This window comes from Microchirus variegatus, assembly GCF_963457635.1.
Source record: "Microchirus variegatus genome assembly, chromosome: 7".
Lineage (NCBI taxonomy): Eukaryota > Metazoa > Chordata > Actinopteri > Pleuronectiformes > Soleidae > Microchirus > Microchirus variegatus.
This window is the reverse complement of record NC_139808.1, coordinates 26,990,778-26,996,729: the sequence shown is the minus strand read 5'-3', so window position 1 is coordinate 26,996,729 and position 5,952 is coordinate 26,990,778.

Below are 5,952 nucleotides of genomic sequence, written 5' to 3'. Positions count from 1 at the left end.
CTTCAAATGTCTGTTTTTGATATTTATAGATGCATTTAATCTGTTTTTTTTAATATTTTTTAATCTCAATTTCAAAATAAAAGTGTTTGTTTTGATATGGAGTGAATTGTATTTCCACTCCATATCAAAACAAACACTATATTCATTTTTAAGAAGCTGGAAAACGACAGAAACTAGAAAATATATAAATACATTTAAGTAATTGTCAAATTTTCCCCCTCACAAAATTGGACTTTATTTATTTATTTATTGAGCGGGCCCCTCCTGACCAGACTAGATGCTCCGTGGCCCCTCAGACCATTTGACTTTGAGACCCCTGATCTACACAATGTTGATTTTTGGCAATATACTGCTCTTTTGGATGAAAACAAATCTGGATATTGTTGCTTGGGTGCCAGGAAATCAAGATTTCATTGAGTTCCTGGAGGAGAAAACACCTCATGTGTCCTCTCGGCTAATTAGCAGACCACCCCCCGTTGCCCCAAAATGTATTTCCAACGACCAGGAAGTGGTCGGGTACGGGCTTCCGTGCGTGCGAGCGAGCGAGCAGTCAATTGCCCTGTTACAGTTAAGGAATCCAGCAGGCTGCTACCACTCATATTTCACCCCAGGTAAAGATTACCTGTCAGGCCCATGGGAGATGTATTGATCTGTTTTCCTTTTTCCGCCAAGCAATCACCTGACAAAGGCACCTAGGAGGGCGAGTGAATGAGTGATGCCCGGTCTCTCTGTTTCCCCACCTCACTCCCCCCCCCCGCACCCCCCCACCATGCTCCAACATGGTGGCTCCACGGAGTGTCCACTGATGGGTGGAGAGGTGATGAGGAGGAGGAGGAGATAATGTAGTCATAAACTCTGTTTGAACTTCCTCTGTATGCACACGGAGAGGGGGGCGTGGCCTCCGTGTGCCCTCGGGGTCATAGGTCACAGGGGAATTAGCTTCTTTTTCATCATTTGCGATGTATTTCATGTTTCCACGGCAGCTAAACACAAACATTTCTACGTTTGCCTCGTCGCACTGAATGTTACACTTTATATTCTCCATGAAGCCATGCATTTAAAGCGATTGCGTGTGTATAAAAAAAAATACAAAATAAAAAAAACGTGCAGTATTTACGATGTATAATAATTATAGGTCAGTTTAGTCGAGGATTTAGATCCGATGTCGTTAAAATGCATAAATTAATTTTCAGGATAGATAGTACAGTAGATATAGCGCTAATTTTTTTTACTATCGCGTTCATTTACAAGGATTTAAATGTAAATGGCCCCTGATATGGGGGGGGGGGGGGGCTCTTAGGCAGCTATCTACATTTGATACGTGGTGGTACATACGGCGTCTTATCTCGTAGGCTGTTATCTTTATATTTAATAGCAATGGAGGCATGGCTAATTGCTTTGCAAATGATCCAAAGAGGATTAACTCCTCCCTTAGAAAGCACGGTGTCACTAGATGTTAGAGAGGCGTTACATTATTATTATTATTATTATTATTATTATTATTATTATTATAATAGTGGGAGGAATTCAGCTCTTTTTCCTCTGTGACGGTGTAAAAGTCACATTTTCAGACCGTGTTTCCTCTTTGCTTTTGTACAAAAACTCTGGACGAAATTGCACTCGTGCGTGTTTGTAATGTTGTGTATGGTTGTGATGCCGTTGCCTTCATGTCATAATAGTGCGTACGTAATGTTAAATCTCTGTGTTATTTAAAGAAACAAAAAAGTGCAGTCGGTTCTTTATGTTTTGCAGCGTACTGAGTTTGTTTGTGTGTAATAAATTAACTTTATTGATCTTAATGCGGTGGAATGTGTGTGATTTGGCTTAGATTTGAATATTGTTATTATTATGACCTTTATTTAAAGCATAATTGAGCTTAAATCTCTCTTTTACAAGGAGTCAGACAGCAGCAACATTTAAAAACAGACAAAAATAATTAAATACAATCATATTTACTGCAACATTATATCTAATTTTCATTAAAAGTTTCATTTAAAATGCAGAATAAACCTATCTATGTCAGAATATCAAGTTTAAATGTCTGTTTTTGAATTTATAGATTTGTTTTCTTTTGGTGTGTGCGAACTATATTTAGTTCCATATCAAAACAAAGACTTTTATTTTATTGTTATTGCTATATCATGATGGAATTAAAAGCTAACATAGGGATGGGGTTATTTCGGGGTTATTTCCTCACACAATTGGACTAAAAAAGGACAAATATGACCTACTTCCATCTTCTAAATGTCTTCCTTTAAGAATATACTGCTCTTTTGGATGAAAACTAAATCAAAACATATGTGAATATTCGTGCTTGGGCCTCAGGAACTCAAGAAAACAAATGAATATTTGATTTCCTCTTGGTAAAAAATGGAGAATAATTGATTATTTCATGATTACACAGGAGATTTTCTTGAATTTGAACGTCTTGACGGAGGACATACTCTGCAGATTATCAGTAGATCTTCCCTCCACCGCCACGGTGGGTCCCACACTTACAAATCACATCATCAGCTGTCTGAGAGCACCCACGGCCACCTCTTCTGCAGCAGACTGATGGCGAAAGGGAGGAAAAATCAATGGCTTCCTCTCGTCAGAAAGAGTTTGATGGCGCCCTCGAAAGCTGGTTTTTGAACAAACTCAACAGAGCGGGAGTCTCTCGCGTGGAGTCGATATGACTGATTTCAATCTGCTGCTTTTTGCTTGTGAGGCGTCGGAAAAAAACACGACGACGGACGCCACGAGAGAGCGAGAAGATCACAGCGATTCTTGTAAATGATGGTCGACTGAGGCTTCTTCTTCTTCTTCCATGTAGGTGACCCCTGTGAGAAACAGGAGTCTCCTCCCTCCTCCATCACTTATTCTCGCCTTATCACGACGATGTTTTCAATCCACTTTCTTCTTCTTCTTCTTCTTCTTCTTCTTCTTCTTCTCCTCACACACTCTCACAGTGACACATTTGCTGTCTTTAATGGGGAAAATTCAAATATCACATATCAGGCTAAAGCCAACATTCACTTAGCCAGAGATAACAGCGTGGATGTGTCTCGTGTGCAGATCTGACAGCGAAACTAAATCCAAGCGTGTGTGTGTGCAGTCGCTCTTTATTGCACGTGTGTGTGTGTGTGTGTGTGTGTGTGTGTGTTTGAGCGAGAGCAGATTCCCTCCGCCGCGTCGTCCTCCCGAGTCTTTACCGTCATCCCTTTTCATTTCCGCTGGCATTCTAATCAGAGTGTTACGAGCTCCAGCGGGTGAAGTACGCGGAAAGTTGTGTTTCCTGACAGCCAATAAAAACCCTTATAATCTGCCCGATTCAAAAAAATAACTAACTAGTGCTATCACTCAGTACGGCCCCCTTCCCTTTTTCTTTAATGCCCTTTTCTTTTTATTTAATATATAGCCCATGAAAAATGAGAGACTCCCGCTTCACTGTGTAGATATTTTGTCGCTGATGATGCGAGACGAATTTCCATCACAGCTTTGTTTCCAGCGCGTGAGCGGATAATCTTTTACAGTGCAGCGAGGGGAGGGGAGGGGCTAACGCTTCCATCAATCCTGCAGCGCTTATAGCAGCCGCATGGCCGCATCTCACCTGAGCGGGGACGGCTGCACGGGCACCGCGAGGGTTCACGGGCCACGGTGGTGGTGGTGGTGGGGGACATGGTGCTTCGCTCCTGTTCCATTATTCCTGTCATTGTTATTATGTCATTTTTCTAACAAGTCAGACATGAACCGTGAAACTAGGTTTTTGCAGCGAGGAGGAGGAGGAGGAGGAGGAGGAGGAGGAGGAGGTGGAGGAGGAGGAGGAGGTGGAGGAGGAGGAGGAGGCCTCCCGCCCCCCCCTCAGCTGCTGCTGCTTTTGTTGACACATGGTTTCATCCACCACGTGTGCATCCAGAAAGCAAAAAAAGACACAATTTGCCAAACACCTAAAAAAAACCTGTTACAATTCTGGAAGAACATCCTATGGACGGATGAGACCAAGATCAACTTGTACCACAGTGATGGGAAGAGGAAAGGAACTGCTCATGATCATCAGTGAATCATCATGATGGTGGTACACTCTTAGAAATAAGGGTTCCAAAATGGGCTGAGGTTCTACCTGGAACCATTTCCTTCCTTCAAGGGTTCTTGGTAACACTAATGGTTCCAGTAAGAACCATTTTGATCCAGAGAACCCTTTAAAACCCCTGAATAAAGGGTTTTAAAAATGGTTCTTGGTGGAACCTTTATGAAAATGTTCTACCTGGAGCCAAAAAGGGTTCTCCTATGAGGACAAGCCGAAGAACCTTATATGGTTCTACTCAGCACAATTATTTCTAAGCATGTGTTTCCCTGAACAGATCTGACGATGTCCAGACCTGTACTTCACTCAGGACGGATGTTAATACACTCTTAGAAATAAGGGTTCCAAAAGTGTTCTTCTACAAGGGCTGAGGTTCTACCTGGAATCATTTCCTTCTGAAAAAGGGTTCTTGGTAACACTAATGGTTCCAGTGAGAACCATTTTGATCCAGAAAACCCTTTAAAAGCCCTTTCCTGAATAAAGGGTGTTTATTCAGCCATGTCCATGTGTATATCTGTTTTCCATGTAATTCCGGAGTGCCACGGTAGGTGGCGCTGCGTGCTGTGGTACAGGGAAAATTATAAAGCCAACGGCAGGTAATTACTGGGCAGGTGTGCTACGGACAAAAGTGGAAGCGTATAGTTTTGACCGTCTTTATCGTCTTTATTGTCGTAGTTTTATTTGTTTTGTTGCGTTGTGACAGCCATAATGAGCGTTGTTTGATTTGTATTCACAGAGCTTATTTTGTTAAGAGCGCAACGAATAAATTAATTTGGACCCGGAAGAAGACGGACGCGTCAACTAATAATACACAGTGCCGTAGCCGCTCAGTGGCTTAGGTTCGTTGTGTTTGTTTTTGTTTTATTGGATACGAACAAGCCATTACATCAAGTCAAAAACTCCGCTTCAATTAGAAGTGTTAGTTAGTCGCGCGGAAAGGCCACCGCACGGAGGAGGACAACGCCGGGGGCCAGCTGGAGCCACGCCGGGGAGGAAGAAGACGACGCCGGGGGCCAGCTGGAGTCAACGCCGGGTTTCCGAGCTCTGCCGAGCCGCATGGTATACAACGACAACATCCGTGTTCCCAGAGTGACAACGATCAGCGGCGGATTCATCCGACGATGCAGTGCTACCACCGGACCATCTTACGGCGCCCGTCGCATGCATTAAGGTATGAGCAGCAGCGCTACCAGCTTTATGGCCATAATAAAACATAAAGGTTGTGCACCATGGATGTATAATATGAAGTGGATAGAGCACCGCCCCTTCGCTTCCGTTCATTCCTATGAAGCTGCTCACCCAGCGCACATTATGGCAAAAAAGTTTTTGACTTCCGCGTTTATTTCCGGGTTATGGGGCCCATAGAGCATGCGCAGTAGTGTCACTACCATAATGCCTCTCGGCTATGTGAACGAGCCGTCCGCGTTATCGACTTGCTCAGCGCGTACATGAACAGCGAAAGGCATGATGGGAGTACGCTAATGACGTGCGCAGTTAGCGGATTTCATGAATACCGCCGTCACGTTAACTTCGGCTTTAAACCATGGATTTGTAAATAAATGCAAAACCAACGATAGCGAAGTGAATATAGTAAGCTGAAAAGTACAATGACGTATCAATAAAAATTGTTTATTTGGGTTAGGACCGTGACTATAACTTTATATGTGTTACAGGAATCATGTTGTTTTTGTCTGATTTCCCATATATAATTGTATAATTATTATTACGAACAATAACAACGTGTTAAATAGGTTTATAACTCCCAATTCTTTCACTCAACACTCAACACTGTGCTCATACACAGCTGTGACGTCACTCTGAGAAATAAGATTTGTCTGGGCCTTTAGGAATGTTTTTCAAACATGAAACTCCATGAACTAAAAATA